Source organism: Tachypleus tridentatus, chromosome 4 (assembly GCF_004210375.1).
Source record: "Tachypleus tridentatus isolate NWPU-2018 chromosome 4, ASM421037v1, whole genome shotgun sequence".
In the NCBI taxonomy this organism is placed as follows: Eukaryota; Metazoa; Arthropoda; class Merostomata; order Xiphosura; family Limulidae; genus Tachypleus; species Tachypleus tridentatus.
Genome location: NC_134828.1, coordinates 84,707,690 through 84,727,007, shown reverse-complemented (window position 1 = coordinate 84,727,007; position 19,318 = coordinate 84,707,690). Strand labels below are relative to the sequence as shown.

The following is a 19,318-nucleotide window of genomic DNA, read 5'->3' as shown; positions in this document are numbered from 1 at the left end:
TAATTACTTGCGGAAAAACTAGGCCTTGGTACATCTAGATCATTTCTGCATAAATACTTCTGTACAACTTTACATAGACCATATTACATGATACATCTGTATCAACTTTCTTAAAACTAGTTCTTCAGAAGCAATCATACATAAAACGGTTTCTTGTACAGATCAACGGTATGATGTGTTTAGATAAGTGTAGTTCAGATTGATACTTGACGTATGTGAACTAGTTTTAAATAAACACTTTATAAGAACCACTCCATACACTTCATAGTTAGTTTCATGTTTTTCTTTGAATGATAAATACCAGTTTTATTTAAACCACAATAATTTGGATTTACCTTATTCATATTGACTGTTCTCAGTTACAACGTATAAACTACTGCTGCTACATGACACTTCTCAATGCGTTCCGTAAGAAATGTCCTATGACTCTTTCTCTAAACACTTCCAAGTCAGTCCTATACGGATTACTACAACTAGTACGTGACATTCACCAATAAATTCGATAGGTACTCTCCCAATACGTAGAATATGCTTTATTTCTCGTCTGTTGTTATATGTTTTTATATATTAATAAGTGTTTAAATAAGTTAATTCAAATGGAATACAAAATACAATGATAAATGAATAATATTATTAAAATCAATATTTTTGCATGACTAACATGTTGGTAGTGTAGTAAAAGTATCGCCACAAAATGTTTCTTTTGCAAAGTTATTTTATATCAGTTTCTGATTTATAAAAATCACAAATATTCTTTTTTAGTAAAACATTTGGACGTAAGTTGGCTCTCTAATAGCGCTTTGGATTTCGGAGCTGACGATCTAGGTATAAATTCATATGATATAAAGCATTCTCCACACTTTAAACTGTAGATGCATTATAAGAGTGACGGTCAATTCCTTAGGGCGATAGGTGGTAGAGTGATGCTGACTTGCTGCGTTCCATCCGTTTGTTAGTTGAAAATTAGGGATGATGGAGTCTTACTAGCTTTCTAATATATAAGCATAGTATAATTACATTTTTTGTTTGTAAGTTTCAGTTTTGCTTCGTCGTAAGTGTTAATTATACTTTCCCGTAATTATCTTGTTATTCCCGCCTTTTACTCATAACATTTGTAGATTTTTGTCACTAAGGAAGTATACCAACAATTCCGACAAGTGTGACAGTATAAATTGTCTTAGTTTTACAAGTTCGAATACTGATAGAGTTTGTTTTACAACACAAGGCTTGGAATAGCCTAGTAGTTAACGGTCCGGAGAGTGAATCTGAGAAACCATGATTCACATCTTGTTGCCGCAAAAATATGCTCTACACTTTGGGACTATGGGTAAGTTGTAACAGATCAGTTTTCACTATTCGATTAAAGAAGACCACAGTTGGTAATAGGTACTGTTGGCTAGCTACCTTCCCTCTAGTTAACTACGTCTGGTGCAGTTTGCTCTTATGTAGCTTTTCACAAATTTCCGAAACATGAACTGAGAGTATAAGTTACACTGCTTTTAAATATTTGATACAATATTCTCTTTTATGTAAAACTTGAATAAATAAAGTAAAATAAATCACTATTGCTGAGCAGTTTGCAAGATAAACACTCGCGTTTAGACTGGTTTCTGTAAATAGTAATCAAACTTAAATCAAAGCAATAAAACATTGATGATGCATATTTAAGGTTTCCAAAGTTACGTGGAAAAAGCCGACAAAGTTAATGATGTTAGGTCTGTATTTCAAGTGATTCATTCGATAAACCACTCGTCACTGTGTTTGGGGGAATTCTACTCATTATCAGTAACCCTGGACAAGGGCAAATCGAAAAAAAAGAAGACTAGGCTTAATATAAATATAGGATTACTATATGTGTGTGTAAAAGACATTTTAAAACACCATACAAGTGGTTCTTCTGGTTTTAAGACATAATTTAACCTCAAGGTTGTTGCCGAAAAAAAACAACAAGTAGTTAATAAACCTTGTTGGTCAATTATAATTTGAGGGTGAAACTTAATTCAAAGTCGTAAAAATAAACCTTACGGTTATAATGTAAAATATAAAACAATTTTGATTAATTATACTTGGGGATTAAATATTGCGGATTGCAAGAGTGGTCAAACAGTGGCCGTACAAAACGAGTTGTTAAACATGTAGAAAATAGGCAAACTAGAAAGCTGGTTTTCAAATACGTGGACTGCTGTCTTCACTTAATTGAAACCCATGAATTCATGTTAAGTTGCTCGTTGTATATAAAAGTTCGAAATAATATGAACGTGTTCACTCTGTGTTAATGATGTTTTAAGGCTCGGCAACTATTGTACAAACTCCTCAGAAGGTCACGTGTGATAGCAAAAGTGATCAATCATCCCTGCCCTGTATGCTAGAGATGTATATTTCATTTATGAGTAATGCCGGTGCTTACAGGAATTACAACGGGAGGCTCACATTTGAAGTGTCGTTTGTACGTCGATATGGTCTGTGGTTTAATCATGTATGCATCTATGAGAGAATAACTCTTCGTGTTTGACACCAGAAAACAAGAGATTCCATTAAAACTTTATTTTTGTTTTGTTAATGCGCAATGCTATAACCAATCAAAGGGATCTAACCTGCATAATGAATACTCAGGCCTTATAACTGTGTCATTGGAAAGGGAGGGACACTTTCTTGACTAAACATTTTCATGGTAGACATTTTTGTTACATGCAGTTCGGGCAAAATTATGTTTCTTGTTTAAAATAAAATACACTTACGCCCTCTCTTGTCCTCTTACCTTACTAATGTAACCTTCCTTTTTTATGCTCTTACCTTCGACTATCTTCATGTCTTATCAGCCTTGTAGTGAAATAGCAACATTAGTTTTCTCACAATCGTATTTTTTTATCCCTGAATATCATTAAAATTTTCTTATAAGCACACTTAATATAATGGTGTGTATATATAATTTTTTTTTTTTTGTGGACCGCCTCCACATCGTTCCTCTCCAATCACTCGCCGTATGCCAAACCAAGCTCCTTCAGGTCTATATCGGAGCAAACAACTGCATGCAAAGTTTGGATATCTGTGTCCATTTTCTAGGTGGCAAATGGCTTGATGATATACAGATGTGAGAAACATCTTAGGTGAATCAATTATTGACAGTAAAGATGTTCCACCTGTTTGTGACAAACTTAGGGTGTTCTTTGTACCACTGTTCAGAGCTTCACACTTTTCATGTGTCCTCCATGTTTTACTCCATCTGCTCTTGTAGTATAGCATCCCAAACCCCAATAAACAAAGTTTTAGTCTTACTCTGGATGTCAGTCTATCAACCTCTAGTGTGGTTAAAGAATCAGCTTCTATTTGTTGTTGATATCGAAAGAAAACAGCTAATCTAACAGCCATAAACTCCAACAATTTAAGGCTGTCAATGCTTATGGGAAAGCAAGAAAAAAATCCACTAGCTGATTTGTCTTTAAAGTTTTGAACGGGACAAGAAAGAAAGACGTCAATGAGGAGAATGGATATGAATTCGGTCAATCTTAGTTTGATAAATGTCGGTAGCTTAGTCAAGTGAACATTCTGTGAGTAGCTATAACCCGGAGCTTATGGCAACGAACTCCTGTCTTATGGGAGAAAGAGAACATCTCAGCCAACTGCTGACATATATCACTAATCCACGCAACTGTATGTGCATGGAAGATCAAATCTTTAGGAGGGAAGCCAACTCAACATTTGGGTTGTCTGTTTACGTGCATTATGATCCGTAACTTGCTCCATAAAGATCGCGCTTTACAACAGTAATAAGCGGTCTATGCAACTAAACGCGTATCCTTGTTCAATTATCTGGATTTAGTAGTACTTAACAGTTGTAATAGAAATATTGAGAGAAGAAAATTTCGTTACTATATGAATTGTATTACATTACCCTTTCAAGTATCGAAAACTTAAATCAATTTACTTTACAAAAAGCTAAGAGTATTCGAAAACTATTTGAAACTTAAACCAAACACTTATAGAAAATAACATTCGATGCAGTCAAACAGAATCTTATTAAAGTCACTTTTGTACTTGATTTACTTATGTTATAGAATAAGTTCAACGGAAAAAAAGTACTACAAGGCAGAAATAACACTTGGCTTAAAAATTTTACTTTTTAATAATCAAGATATTAAGAAAGTCCATGGATACAATCGCTGTTTCATTCACCTCAGTGTACTCTATATTGTTTCTAGCTCGACTTCACCGCTCTAATTATATCAAAGACACAGAATGATTTCTTTAGAAGACCAAATGGATGCCGAAGATTACATCAGCTTAATTTCTGATCAAGTTTATCTAGGGCTTCTTAAGTGTGCGCCAATGGGGACAGCTTCATCCAGAATGGTAATGTTCCTAAACATGGTGTCCAAATTATATGAGCATGATTTGAGAAACATTGAGGCTGCGGGAATCTCACATCAATCTCCACAATCCCTGGCAATAAGTCGATTGAGTACAGTACTAATGACTTAATGGGATCAATCCACAGAACACCTTCCACCGCCTTGTGGATTCTATTCCATATTGCTTCGTGGATGTTATTCGGGGATGGGTGACCCAACCTGTTATTTGGTACAAACCCTAAATTAATATGTCCAGCCAGTGTATATGTATATGATTGATAAATGTTTCCTGAAGCTCATATGTTAGAACGATGTTCTAAATGCACTTAATAGTCCTTATCAGACTTTACTAAGATTATTATGTTATGTATTAGGTTGAGGAATAATTCGTGAGCGTTTTTAAATAATTTCATTCAAGCATTACATCCAAGACTATACAATACTTCAATGCATGAACACATTACACCCAAAACATTTATTATGATACTTTATTTCATGTAATACCTAGGTATATAGTATGCATTGTTTTAAACGAAATTGCAAGAAATTAAATGCGAAAAGCAGATGGTGTCGAATTCACAGATCTCACTTTATTCAGAGCATCAGACATCTTTGTGGTTTACTTATAATTTCAGTTCGTTACAAAAAAGGGACTTTTTTACTTTAAACTGACTATACGATAAAATGTGTGATAAAGTTTGAATAAGAGAAACTGAGTATAATAAACTTTGTGCATTGTGCATAAAAAATCGTTCAAAACAGCAAACAAACTTAAACTTTACGATAAAACTTTTAACTAGAGACATCATCCGATTTCTTATCCGAGTTTTTAGAAACTCTTGTTATTGTATTCTGGTTTCAAATGTTTATAAAACGATCTTTTTTATATTCCTGACAGAAAATCTACATGACATAATATGGGTGGGGGAAAAAATTACTATAGTAAAATTTAGCTCATCCAATCTCTATCTGAAAACATATCTCACAAGATTTCAGTTCGTTCTCGGGTTTTTCCTTCTTCTTTGTTTTAAATGTTTTTAGATATAGTTAACCGTGTGATTGTTTTGTACCTCGTGAGAAAAAGCTCTCATTTCGGGTAAGTGTAGGGTGTGAGATGACCCGCCCAACTCGCTACCCTTATTATGTGGTTTAACAAAGTGTTTGCTGTTGATTGTGCTCATTTCTGGTTTTGTTACCATGTTAAACAGGAAAGTTTAACAAAGTGCCTATTGTTGAATATATCGAACTTCCGCAGTGTAATCACACATGGTAAAAACTTGAGAAATGATGTAGGTGGGCCATTGTATAATCTTATGAGAACCGCTGGAACAACAAACCTTTATGTGTTTTACGATGCGAGATATTTGTATCCACCGTGTTCCGAAGTTCACTCCGCGGATTGTTAGCTTTATTATCGTTGTGTAGGCCACACTTAAAGTAGAAATATATTGTTATTTTCTACTAGATGTTCGTTAACTTCATATGTTCATTTCACCTCTACCTTCTCGTAAAGTGTTCAAAACACTTAACTTGTTCAAAAATTAAACATATAATTATTCATGAAATTATTACAATAACAATTATCAGTTATCAATATTTGTCATAGTAGTTCCTAAAGTATTCAACTTCCGGTTAAATTCTTTTTTAGTTCTCACAGACAGAGTTTACTAGAGACAACCTGTTCTTGTCTGATTCTTTATTTCAGTAATTGAAACTTTCGTGGTTTGCAGAAATCAAGTAAAATAAATTTGTACCGTTCTAATGGATTCTGAATTGCATTTAGAAAGGACAATTGCGCGAATTTTGAAATTTCCTTCAAAATATAATTTTGTATAATTTTGATCGGCTATCAGTATTACAAAGGTGTTTTCAGATCTTAAGTTCATTCACTACTTCACCGGGAACCTGAGAGAAATACAATGTGGAATTTACACATAAAAATTTAAGTTTTGTCAGTCGTGTTCCCTTAAAGTGTTTCTGTTCTTCATGTCTTTCTTATCTTGTTGGTAAGGAAACACGTTTTGACTACTTCCGGGTTTAAAGAACAGAGTAAATTACTAATTGTTTGTTGTGTGTTTTGAAAATAACACATGATGATGTACTTTTAAGAAATAAACGCTTGTGCAATCTCAACTTTAAGTTTCGTAGGAGGGGGTTTGTGTTGGTAAACGCGGGTGTGGAAAATAACACGTAAATCGAGTAACTTCACGGTCTGGGTAAGTTAGACCATTATCGTGGGCGTGTTACACAGTGAATGTATAAACATATATTAAGTTAGACGGATTCTTGTTTGCCTACCTAACGTGTTTGGAAAACTAGCACACGTGTTATAAATGCTCAGAAATATTGACTTTTGACTTAACGAACCCTAAACGCCCACCTGTTGGAAAATTCCTTTAGTTTGTGGGAAGTGATGACGGCTGTAAATAATAATCTTGTTAAATCACCAACATTTGATGAAAATATATTGTCTAAAATAACGAGTCGATGTCATATGCCTGATAGCTTCATCTGTATGAAAATATGATTTATCAGTTACAAAATAAAACGTCATACAGTTACTGAAAAGTGCAACCTTTGAGACATAATGGTGATAAAATACAATAATCTGGCAGCACTATGCTCAGCGATTCAAATAAAAAAACTGAATAATTGTATTATTGTAATGCCCGTCAGAAACATGGAAGTTGGTAAATACAAAAATAACCCACATGACCACGGTAACTGGTAATTAGTCCGGCATGGCCAGGTGGTTAAGGCACTCGACTCGTAATCCGAGGATCTGGGGTTCGAACACCAAACATGCTCGCCCTTTCAGTCGTGTAAGCGTCATAATGTGACGGTCAATCCCACTATTCGTTGGTTAAAAGAGTAACCCAGAAGTTGTCGGTGGGTGGTGATGACTAGCTGCCTTCCCTCTTGTCTTACACTGCTAAATTAGGGACGGCTAACGCAGATAGCCCTCGTGTAGCTTTGCGCAAAATTCAAAAACAAACACTAATTCCCAGCACTTGGTAAACATAAGACTTTCTTAACTTATACAACAATGAATCTCAGTATCTAAGTGTAATAAATAATAATAAAAACGTATCTAGCAACACTGAAACCCAGTACCTAGTAAACAGAATATTTATCTAACACGATATACAACAATGAATCCTAGTATCTCATTAAAATAAAAACAGTATGAAACATCAGAAAGCGGCCTGGCTAACTAATGAATGAGTATTTGCCGTAAAATTTTTATTAATGCTTTGGTCGCCAATTTTAATTTCATTACTTTAAGTCCCACACTCAATCATTTATTTTATACCTAAGTGCATTTCATTATATATACATACAATATTGACTCACACTATCTTATTGAGATGAATAAACACATCTAAGAACAACAAAAAACGAGTACTGGTATCTGTAAGATGTATTTCATGATAAGTTTCCAAACGTACAATACTCAAATTGAGGATTTGATTCCCCGTAGCGGACACAGCAGATAGTCCAACATGGCATTACACAAAACAACAACAACAAATTTAACTTATAATATTTAATTTCAATTCAAAAAGAAAAATAAATTTGAGAAGTTCAACACACTGGTTCAGTTTCTAAATGATTATAACAAAAACCCAATAAGTCTTACAATGAAATGCTAGGTACAACACTGAAATTCGGCTCTTCATGGCGAACACTGAAAAATACAATACTGAAACTCAGTGATTCGTGAGAAGACTTAGAAATACGACATTGAAATTAAGTACTTTGTGAGAAAGACTAAGTATTACAATATTAAAATAGTACAAGTCAAATCCAAGTAACCCATGAGAGTAACACTAAACTTCAGTGTCTGGTGTAGGACATTGAGAGGTATAACACTGATTCGGAAAATTGTAAATACGATATTGTAGCACTATTTGTGTGTTTTCTTATAGCAAAGCCACATCGGGCAGTCTGTTGTGTCCAGCGAGAGGAATCGAGCCTCTGGCTTTAGGGGTGAAAATCCAGTGACTTAGCGCTGACCCAACGGGTTATTCGTAGTATTGTGGACCTAAATTCTGACATATAACAGTTTTTACAAAACATTTTTCAAAATCCTAAACATTCTAAAGTGTTATTATACCATTAACTACTTTAATTAGTAACGACGAATACATTATGAATGTTTAAAGTAATCAATCTTCCCTAATTAAAATAATAGTTAAACTCAACAATTTTTAACATATTATTAACATTGAACATTTTTGCCAGTTACGTATTTGTATACGTAGAAATCTGTCAACAACTATAAGTTATTGTTTTTGTTTTATTTCAGTCAGCTTAAACCTACTGATCATAAAAGAGGAAAACCACCCCTTCCGGTTTTGTCACTTCATATTATGGATATTCAAGGTCGTGAACGCAAGAGTTTCTCTATAGGAGAGTTACTTAAATTACAAGTGCGCATGGCTGGTGGCGGTAAGTTATTTCTTATAATTATCAAATTGGATTACTAAGTAACAAATATGGAAATCTGATTACAGTAAGCTACATTTCTTCACAGAACACTTACTAAGTTACAGAAACAAACATCTTATTACAGTGAACCGTATTTCATCAGCTGTAAGAGTAAGATCTTTTACGCTAAAAATCGAGTTTCAATCTTCGCAAACTGGCATAGCACGATAGCTCAATGTGTAATCTTTCGCTTAAAAACAAACAAACGATGTTACCACTAATTATTGAGATACAACTTAAGTATGATCGTATTATTACTAAATATTTAATTGAACTTATGGCATGCAAATGTCTGATAACTGTAAGTTTTATGTTTCATTTAAATAATTATTTAAGTTAATGAGAATGTCTGAAAGTTAAATTGTACGTTGTGTTTATATAGTTATGTATGACAAGCTATTACTCACTCGTACTTTTTTTTAAAAAACGTCACCTGTTGTTTCTTTACTTACTTTATGCATCACTTGTGTTTATGAAACTGAATTCATTCTACGCTCATTAATTATTGAAAAAATATAGAATTGTCATGACTAGAAAATATTTATGCCGTTTAATTAATTTGAACAACTTAGAAAAGGACACCAGTCTGGAATCAAACCCATGACTTGCCTGACAAACAGAGGCTAGGGTTTGAGTCTGAATCGGTTTAAGTATATTCACATCTTCAAAAAAAATATATAGTAAAGGCTTATCGTATTCAAGGAAGTTAATTTTCAGTGATTAATATAGCAATCTTTTTAGTGTTATATAATTTAAAGCTGGTTTCTAATATAAAACACGTATTGATTATTTCTTTATTTCACGTGCTTATTGTAACGGATTTACTATTATACATTTATTTTAATATCGACAATTGTTTGTTTAAGTTAGATTTATATTTAGAAATTCATGTAACTAATACTGTTAAAAATGTATTGCTAAATTTCCGCCTGTTCCCTAAATTCGTAGAAGATTCTCGAGTGCAAGAACCACTAATATATATTTTACGAAAGCAACAGCGTATTGTTGGGCCAACTGAAATTTCTAGAACATCGCCTTAACATTTATGAACTGATGCGCCTAGAGACTGTTTTATATGGTTGGTTTGCTACAGTTAGTACACTATAAACCTTGGAAGCTATAACTGTGATTAACGCTTATTGAATGGGAAACTACATATACTTGACCAGGAATGTTTATAGATTTTGAACATTACAAACCGTTTACCTTTAGTGAATTAAGTTCGAACGTTAGTATTTCTACGAGTACATTTAATATTTTCGTCGATTGAAAATTGGCTTGTAAGCGGCATGAGACCAGCCAAGAATAGAGCTATCCGTTAAGTGAACTATACTGATATCAACTTAAAATTAATTCGCTCATCGTAAGCCGTGGATAAAACATTCAGTTCTACACCACAGAGAAAAGTTTTTAAAACCTTTTGTATATAAATAATTATTTTTAATAACTATTTATAATAACTGTTATTATATATTGTACTGTTGTTTTGATATTAAAATATATTTGCACTGAAAAAGAAAATTGTGTGTATCAATTTTGTTGGCAGATATAATTTTGATACATACAACATTCAATTAACTTCTAAATTAAAATTAAAATTTTAGGCTATTTTAAATAGTAATAAGTAATTTTATTTATTTGTTTGTTGAGTTTCGCGCACAGCTACCCGAGGGCTATCTACAACCCCAATTTTGAAGTGATAGTCTAAAGCAGTGGTTCCCAACCAGGGGTGCGAGATAGCATTCTAGGGGGTGCGAGATAACATTTGTTTTGGCCACCTTCACCTTTATTCTTAAATGAATAATTACTGTGAGGAGTGCGAGAACATATTAAAATTTTTTAGTGGTGCAGGGCATAAAAAAGGTTGGGAACCACTGGTCTAAAGGAACAGCAGCTAGTCAATATCACCTACCATAAACGTATAGGCAGTTCTTTACTGACGAATGGTAGAATTAGTCGTTACATTATGACGCTTCCATGGCTGAGAGGAGTAAACATATTCAGTATCAGAATTCCAACATACAACTCGTAAATAACGAGTCAAGATCCACAGCCACAAGGTCAATGCACCAGGCCTACGTGTATATTAATATGTATGTTGTACTTCAAATTAATAGAGTTTATCAATAAAATATGTCCCCCAAGTGGCTCAGCGATATGTCTGCGGACTTACAACGTTTAAGTCCGGGTTTCGATACCCGTGGTGGGCAGAGCACAGATAGTCCATTGTGTAGCTTTGTGCTTAATTAATTCAAAACAAAAACATCAATAAAATATCAAATATATTTATCCTTAGATGCTCCTTAAGTTTATTCATGATAAAACTTAGTTTGAATTTTATAAAAACGAATTGTTATTTAAATATTTTAATTTCAAAATTTGCCTTTGTTAATTAATGTACATATTTTTTTTAACAGACACGTACGGTATTTTCCTCCGAAATCTTATCGCAAAAGACCCAGCTGGATCTAGTAATTTAACACTGATTGACAAATCGGGGTAAGTAAACCTTTAATAAGGTTGTGATATTGTCAAATAAATGTCGATTCGAAACAAAGAAATTAGTAACCTAACTGGTTACTTTTTGCTTACGGTATTACCGTACAACGTCTGAGTGCAACCACTTTCTCGTATAACTTGTTAAACTGTGTAGATTATTATCGAAAACGAAAGCAATTTATAATTTTGTCTTCAGTGCAGTTGAACACGTAATATTGACACATATTAGATTAATAAATCTACTTTTTGTGATAATTTTTCTCTATGAAAAGCTTTACGATACTATTTATTGTTTTCGTACTATTATTGTTCAGTTGGGCCTAAATGTTACTGACTTTTACTCAGAGGTGAATTTCTCAGAAAAAAGATTCGATGCATTCAGCTGGTTTAGTTTCTTTGTTTTTGAAAAGAAAAAAATATACGTGTAAAAATAAAAAAACAAACCGACAATTTTAGTGTCAATGAATAAATACTTTCTAACGGAACAACGCAATGCACGCGCATCAGAATGAAGCAGCTCAAATAAGTTACGGTACTTGTGTTGCTTTAAAAAATCAGTTCTGCTACTCAGTGCCAGTAGAATTTCACCCCTGCTTCTACTTGACATATCTATACCGGTTTGGGTATAGTTAATATACTCACGCGGAGATCAGCTCAAGAACAATGTTTTAAGTCTCATTTGTTTAGAACTTCGTCACAAGGTGGCGTATTGTAGGATAGAAATATTATTCCACCCATGACAAAGTTACGGTGCGTTTAAATATGTATTAGGTTTATTTCTAATATGAGTGTGAGATATTACAGGTAATACTTATATAGTATATTTCTTATTTTTCAAACACGTCCACGTGTCGATAACATCATAAGTAGTTCTGTGTAAACAATTTTGAACAGGTATGTAAAAAAAACCAAAAGAGTTGTTGCATTTATCGGTAACAAAATTTTCTTAATTAGAAAAGTCCGTCAATAAAAAATGCAATACGTGAACTTAATAAGCACATCTTCTATCATAAGACAATTTCACATCTTTATTAGATAACGTGAACCGCCATATAAAATACTAAATTAAAATAGAAAGTCATTGAATGGGAATTACAAATAATATGTGTGTATATAAATTTATACCGTATAAATAACATCATTTTGTATCTCATTGGGAATACACGTCTATAATAAAGTATTTATCTTGCAGCTGGAAGTTGCCCTAATTCACTTGACTCTAAATATATATGTTTACTTTGCTACTATGTTGTCATAATTCACGTGTTGTTACATTTACTTTTCGTGTGTGTTACCCTAACTCGAGTGTTTCCATATTTATTTACCTTGCAGCTGAATCACTCACTGTTTCCCGCTGCTTGTTGTTATAAATTTATGTGTTTACTTTGCAGCTTGATTTGTCCCATCTTGACTTTCTAAACGTGTATCTTTTGCATCTTGCTGTTGCTGTGCCTTGAGTGCATATATTTACCTTTATTAGCTATGCTGCTGTACCTTGAGTGTTTATATGTTTGTCTTCAGAAGCCATGTTGTTGTACCTGGAGTGTTTATGTTTACCTTTAGTAGCAGTGTTGCTGTAACTCGATTGTATGTTTGTATGCTTTACAGTTTGGTGTTGTCTGACTGTCTTGAAATTATAAGTAAATGTTGGTATTACTGAAATATTTGTAACCTGTTATGAGTAAATAATATAAAACCGTGTATATGTATATGTGAAAGTAATTATGGATTTATTATTGATGTATTATAACCACTAAACATTCATAGTTAAAACTGTAAGTCATTGACGATTCTAGGGCCCTGGCATGCATAATATCACCCATACAGACTGAGCAATCAAAACGTTTGTTTTAGGAAATGTCATTTACCGTACACTGATAACGAACATGGACAATACAAAGTAAAATATTGTAGCGTAATGATTTAGGTTAAAAGTTGTGTTTAAACTATTTAGCGCCTCCTTACCGTTGATATGGAGTGTTGAAAATAAAAGTTAATGTGTGTTGTTTACTTTATTCTTTCCTTTCAATATAGCTGTCCAGTAGAGGTGAAGATGATACGAGAAGTGCGAACTGTTGATGAAAAAATAAATCTTTGGAGAGCTACTTAGAGGCTTTCACTTTCTTGGGAAGTAACACAATAGAGCTGGAAGCAGAAGTAGAAACATGTTTAGAACGTTGCAAACCGGTAGGTGGCGCTAAGCTCACCCAATATTATATATATATATATTAATTTTACAAATGTAGAAGCATTATTTGCATATCTTGTAGAGTGTCCCGACTCTTGCTTTTCATGTTGAAGACATTGCATTTACAGAACATTCTGAAAATACGATCAGCTATGGAAGAAATCGTTGTATACCATATATATATATATATTAGGAATAACACCTTACCAGTTTTGTATTAATAAAATTTGTTTCAAGATGAATTCTTTGGTGATTTTTAAAATAAACAAACTATATGATGATTACCAGGTAAATTTCTTGTATATTAACCATTTATTTATTTATTAGCAGCGAGATGGGTCCAACAGGTTATTTGCTAATCTCAACAATACGGGATTAGTAGTTTAATATTATTCGAATAGAGGGCACTGATACCGACCACTCATTTAAATTATTTAGTTGCCCTTAATCTAGTAACTTTTGTGTAATATCCAAACAAGGCATGGCGGTTAGTAGTTTGATGTCATTTCGATAGATGGCAATAAAGTTGCAAATTATCCTAATTCTTTGCTTACATTTTATCCATCAGGTTCTTTGTCAGATCCCAACAGGACGCAGCGAAGACGATACTGAAACTGTTTATTCTTATGGTCGAAGGAAAAGAAGAGAACTCGAGGAAAATACTTATGGGGATGTTTTATCTATAATTCGTCTTTCGAAAAGTGTAGGTGTTCGGGCGCTTGAGTTTGGTGTTGGAGATCCCTTCACAAAAAATGTTAAATATACAAGACTTGTTACAGTGCCACCCCTTACAGGTGAGTGTAATCTAACGTTCTATTCTGGTAATATGTTCAAACAGTTTATTAAAATGTTAAATCATGTTTGAATTGAAAATTTTCAAATTGACCTTTTAGAGTGTAACTAAGGTATGTAGGTTTTTAAAGAAAAATCAAATCCACTGAAATGTTAAAAATATCATTGATAAATTCAGATTACTTTGTTTTAGGTCTCTAGAATAGTAACTGAAAAACCATTATTAACAAAGAACAGTATTAAGGCTAAAGTTAAGTTTTTAGGTCTTACTAATAACCTCACGGTCATATTGTTGTCAAGAAAAATCATATATAAGAATGCATTAACTGCTTTTACATCGTAAATTGAGAGCTAGATCTCACGGTAGTTTGCCAACTTCAAATATAAGACCAATATTTTGTCACATAACTCTCAATGGGCAGAAAGTGGCAAGTACGAGAAGAGTTTAATTTGTGCAGAATTAATGGATCCCTATTATGTGATGGTGGCGGGGGGCTTATTGGCTTTTGAAATATCACAATGCAAACTTTATTTCAATTATTATATAAAAGGAAGTCTGTAATGCGAATATTATAGTTTACTATTTTGGTTTATTTATTCTGAATTTCACCTAAAGCTACACGAGAGCTTTTGTTTTTTGTTTGTTTTTGAATTCGCGCTAGCCGTCCCTAATTTAGCAATGACAGAGTAGAAGGAAGGCAGCTAGTCATCACCACCCAACGCCAACTCTTGGGCTACCCTTTAACCATCGATAATGGAATTGGGCGTACAATATAACGTCCCCAGAGCTGAAAGGGCAAGTATATTTGGTGCGAATGGAATTCGAACCCGCGATCTTTATATTGCAATTTGATATTTACTGTAATCAACTATAAGGTCCGACATGACTAGAGTTAGGGCGCTCAACTTTTTTTATTAAAAACAATCAAAAATAATCATTCAAAACAAGTTTCAGATTTTAAAATTTGCAAAAATTAAGCAATTTTTAATGAAAAGTTATTTTAATAAAAAAGGAAACTTAGTGTAATTAAAAATTGTTGATTTATTATAAATTAGTTTGATTTATATACATATTCTCTATATTTTAATTTGATATACCATTTTATGAATACAAATAGTTTTCATCTTTTCTTCTGTAGCCTCAAACGAATATGATTTAAAGCAGTCGACAGATGGCGGTGTGTTTTGTTTCGATCCTATGGTGGCAGCCATATTAGGAATCTTTATTCTTGTTCTCGAAATAAGTGGAGTTGCAGCATGTATTGTTACTTCCTTACAAAAAAAACGATGCAGGAAAGAAAAAGATAGTTCTTCCTCGGTATATTAGGATGATAAAACGGAAAATTCTGGATTAACAAAATTATTTTGAAAGTCTAATTTTTGTATTAATTAAATCATTTATTCGTGGTGTTTGTGTCAAACGTCATGTACGTAACTAAGCAACCTGGGTATTTCTTATAACTGCTCAATATCACTGCCAGAATTTATGTAATATGCATTTTTGTAGTTGTTTTATTTTGTAAACGAAAATAATACGTACCTTTAACAACTAATTAATTGAAAAAGAGCTCATGGCAATACAGCTTAAGATACTTAGTGAGTATAAAGAACAATTATGAAATTGGAAACAGGTGTGAATTTTACGTGTTTGGTTGAAATAACGAACAGCTATGGAAGTGTTGAACATGGTGGACGTACATGCTTAGTAAACATAATTAAACGTTACAGAAGTGGAAGCAAGAGGGACTTAGTGGACATGACTAACGGCTATGGAAATGAGGGGGGATGATAAAGTGAACTTTGATGTTAGTTGACCAGGGTTTTTTTTTCTCTGTCCAAAAAGCCATGGGGAAATTTTCTCCCTAAACTTAATTTTTCTCTCACTTCTAGTTTTTTGCAAATTTAACAATTGTATTCCCAGATGATAGCTTGTGTTTTATAATGGTTGTGGACATTGCACTAAGCACTAGAATACCACACGCCATCAGTATAAAATAAAATCCCCATTCTTGAGAAAAATATCGGAAATAATTTGTGTGTAAAACCAATGGCAGTGGAAGTGGAGAACAGTGGAGGGTTTAAATATTTAACTCATATAACTAACAGCTATATAAATAGGGGACAAACATAGGGTTACTGGCTATGAAAATGTGATGCTATGGTGGATTTAGAGGCTTATTTTACATACCCAATGGTTATGTATATGGGGAACAGCTATGAACATGGATAGTTAGAGTGTGTTTGTATGTTTAATAGTCCTATATGGACATAACTGTAACAATATATTTAATTTACAGCTTAAGCAATAAACTATCTATTGAAATGGGTTGGTTAAGGTAGCTCTCCACTACACGATATCTCTGTTCTTCATTAATATTTAAGATTTTAAAATAATTTCAGTGGATTTGTATGGAAAACTGAGTGCTCCAACACACATTTGATGTATTCTGTATTTATATGTGGAATAATTCTGCATTGTTAGTTATATGTAGGTATTCAGTAAAGGACAGCATGCAGCTATTTATACAAATAATGTTTATCAGTGTAAGACAAAACTTTAATTAATACTGAATATTTAGAAACGTTATATACTGGTGGTTTTTCTGAAGTTTTATTTGTTCATGTAGTCTCGGATTATTTACTAAACTAGTCCAATGTTAACAGTAGCTCTCTAGTACTCTAACTGGCAAACCTTTCTTTTTATCAAACATCATTAAACTGAATAAAACAAGACTACTTTTAAAGTTTTCTTACTTCCGTTACACCTTCTGGTAGTTGAGATATCACTGAAAAACGTAATTCAAAAAATTCGTTTAACGTTTTCGCAATTTTAAGGAAAGGAGTTTTTAAAGTAATGGTAAAACAGTGAAATGTAATTTGAAAAAAAGATTTCGTTCACATTTAAGACTATTGTTGCATATTTATGTGTCTTAATACTTACCTAAATATGTTTAATTACGGTTTCTGCAATCTTTATCTCTTGTATTAGTTAATACAAGAATATATCTAATTGTGATTATTCAACTGATTTCATCTGAACAAGAAATAGAGAAAGATACACAAAATAATATATTTCAAAACTCCAAAACGATATGTAGGCACGTTTAAAAGCGAATAAAGGTGTGTAAAGTTATACGTGTTATATAGCTCTGAGCTCAAAGGTTTCACTCAAATAAATTCAAAGTTGCTTTGTTACATAATAAATATTAATAACACGATAATAATAAAATGTTTTTAATACAGACGTTTCAAAATTTCCTTAAATTACATCATCAGCGTTAATATCTCGAAAGGTCAGTTTATAATATTCGAAATACAAAAATATTCGCATTGAGCGAGATTCTGTATTCAATCTTAAGTTTAAAAAGAACAGATTTAAATAGTAACAATACAATAGAATGTATGATAAAACGTACGTTATACACATTTTTAATAAACACCGTCTTTAAAAGAAACTATTATAGATAAAAGCTTAAGTATAGATGTAAACACAATAGCTTTAAAATAGTAAATATCATATAAAAACGGTAAAAATCCAAAATTGATTACATTAATGACAACAGAACGGAGTTGATTGTTAGAATATCTAAACTTGTAACATCCATGTATAAACTTTATATGCGAGATGAAAGAAAACAGTAACAGTTTCGTGCGAAACTACTTAAACAGAAACTTGTTCTAAGTATTCTAAACAAAGCCAAGTGTCTGTCTCTGACTAATTTTGTCTTTAGTCAGAAATTTCAAAAATTTATAGTATATTACAAATGAATGGTTAATATTTTCTTACACTTTCCCACACGAAAACTTTTAACAAATAAAATAAAACCTACAAAATGCCACACGTTGTTTCTAAATATCCACGAGTTATTATCACTTCTTTCATTCAGAAAACAGTTTTAATATCAAATTCAGAAAAATAATAAAAAAATATTACCCACAAATTAAGTTACGTTTAGTATACACATAAACATTTAGAATTAAACGTATGTTTAAAACCAAAGACATTCTGCCTATTCCTATACGCTCGGAGGTCGATTATGAATACACTTATGGTACCTGTAATGCTAACTATATTGGTAAAACTACACGCCACCTACAAATACGTGAGCACGAGGACATGGGAATTTCAGCAAGAAGCGGATGCAAGTTAAGAAGTAACCCACCGACTCTTGTTTCTGATTGCATAGTGAGAATAACAATTACCCTATAGAAAACTTTACAACTCTAGACTTCAAAATCACAGATTACGAAAGTTTTATTAAAGAAAGGCTCTCCATTTTCAATGATCATTCAACACCATGTAATAACATCAACTTTTCCCTGTTGTCATTAAGGTAACCATTTCCAAATTGTGTATTAAATACGTTTTTGGTATTACCCTGTTTTTAATATTTATTTTTCAAACTTTATTATACACCTGTTGCTCAATTACATTTGATTATTCATGTGTGCTCGAGCTATGATTCACTTCATGTGTGCTCGAGCTATGATTCACTTCACTACTTATAATTTTATGACCTTGGAACACTTGTAAACGATGAAACTAAAATTTCTTTTATGTGATATGTTTAGTTTACGTATTTAGTTTTTCATGCTTACGTTTTGTTTACAAACTTGAAAGACCTGAAATATTTTTCTCCATGTTCTTGAACCGTCTTTTGGTTCACTTCCAACCAATACAGACCAATCTCTGGAGTTAACGACAAGAGGAGGCCACCAATAGGAATTTGTTCGCGCGAATTAATTTAATTTTGTTTCTTAGTTCTTAGTATAATTATTGTTTTTTATTAACAATATGTAAACATTGTACGATATTTGTAAATTTTTCCACAACAAATTACTTCATTTGGTGAAGTAAACACCAGGTGTTTTTCCTCCTTCTTACCGACTTATCTTTGCTTTCAAATATTGGGTTCTATTTTTCTTAAAATACCCAATTTAAATTATTCCAAAGAATTCAAAATGCACATTTGCCTACAAGACATATAGTAGTATAGTG

At 32.6% G+C, this 19,318-nt stretch overlaps 1 pseudogene across 1 annotated transcript in view; it reads left to right on the top strand.

Annotated features, from left to right (window-relative positions):
- The window catches only part of LOC143249597 (uncharacterized), a 41,614-nt pseudogene extending 25,276 nt beyond the window's left edge, over positions 1-16,338 (top strand). The window contains exons 11-15 of the transcript XR_013027856.1: positions 8,659-8,801; positions 11,258-11,339; positions 13,374-13,526; positions 14,096-14,321; positions 15,459-16,338. The product of XR_013027856.1 is annotated as an uncharacterized LOC143249597 (transcript). The remainder of the gene's footprint in view (positions 1-8,658; positions 8,802-11,257; positions 11,340-13,373; positions 13,527-14,095; positions 14,322-15,458) is intronic.
- The last annotated feature ends 2,980 nt before the right edge of the window (positions 16,339-19,318 follow it).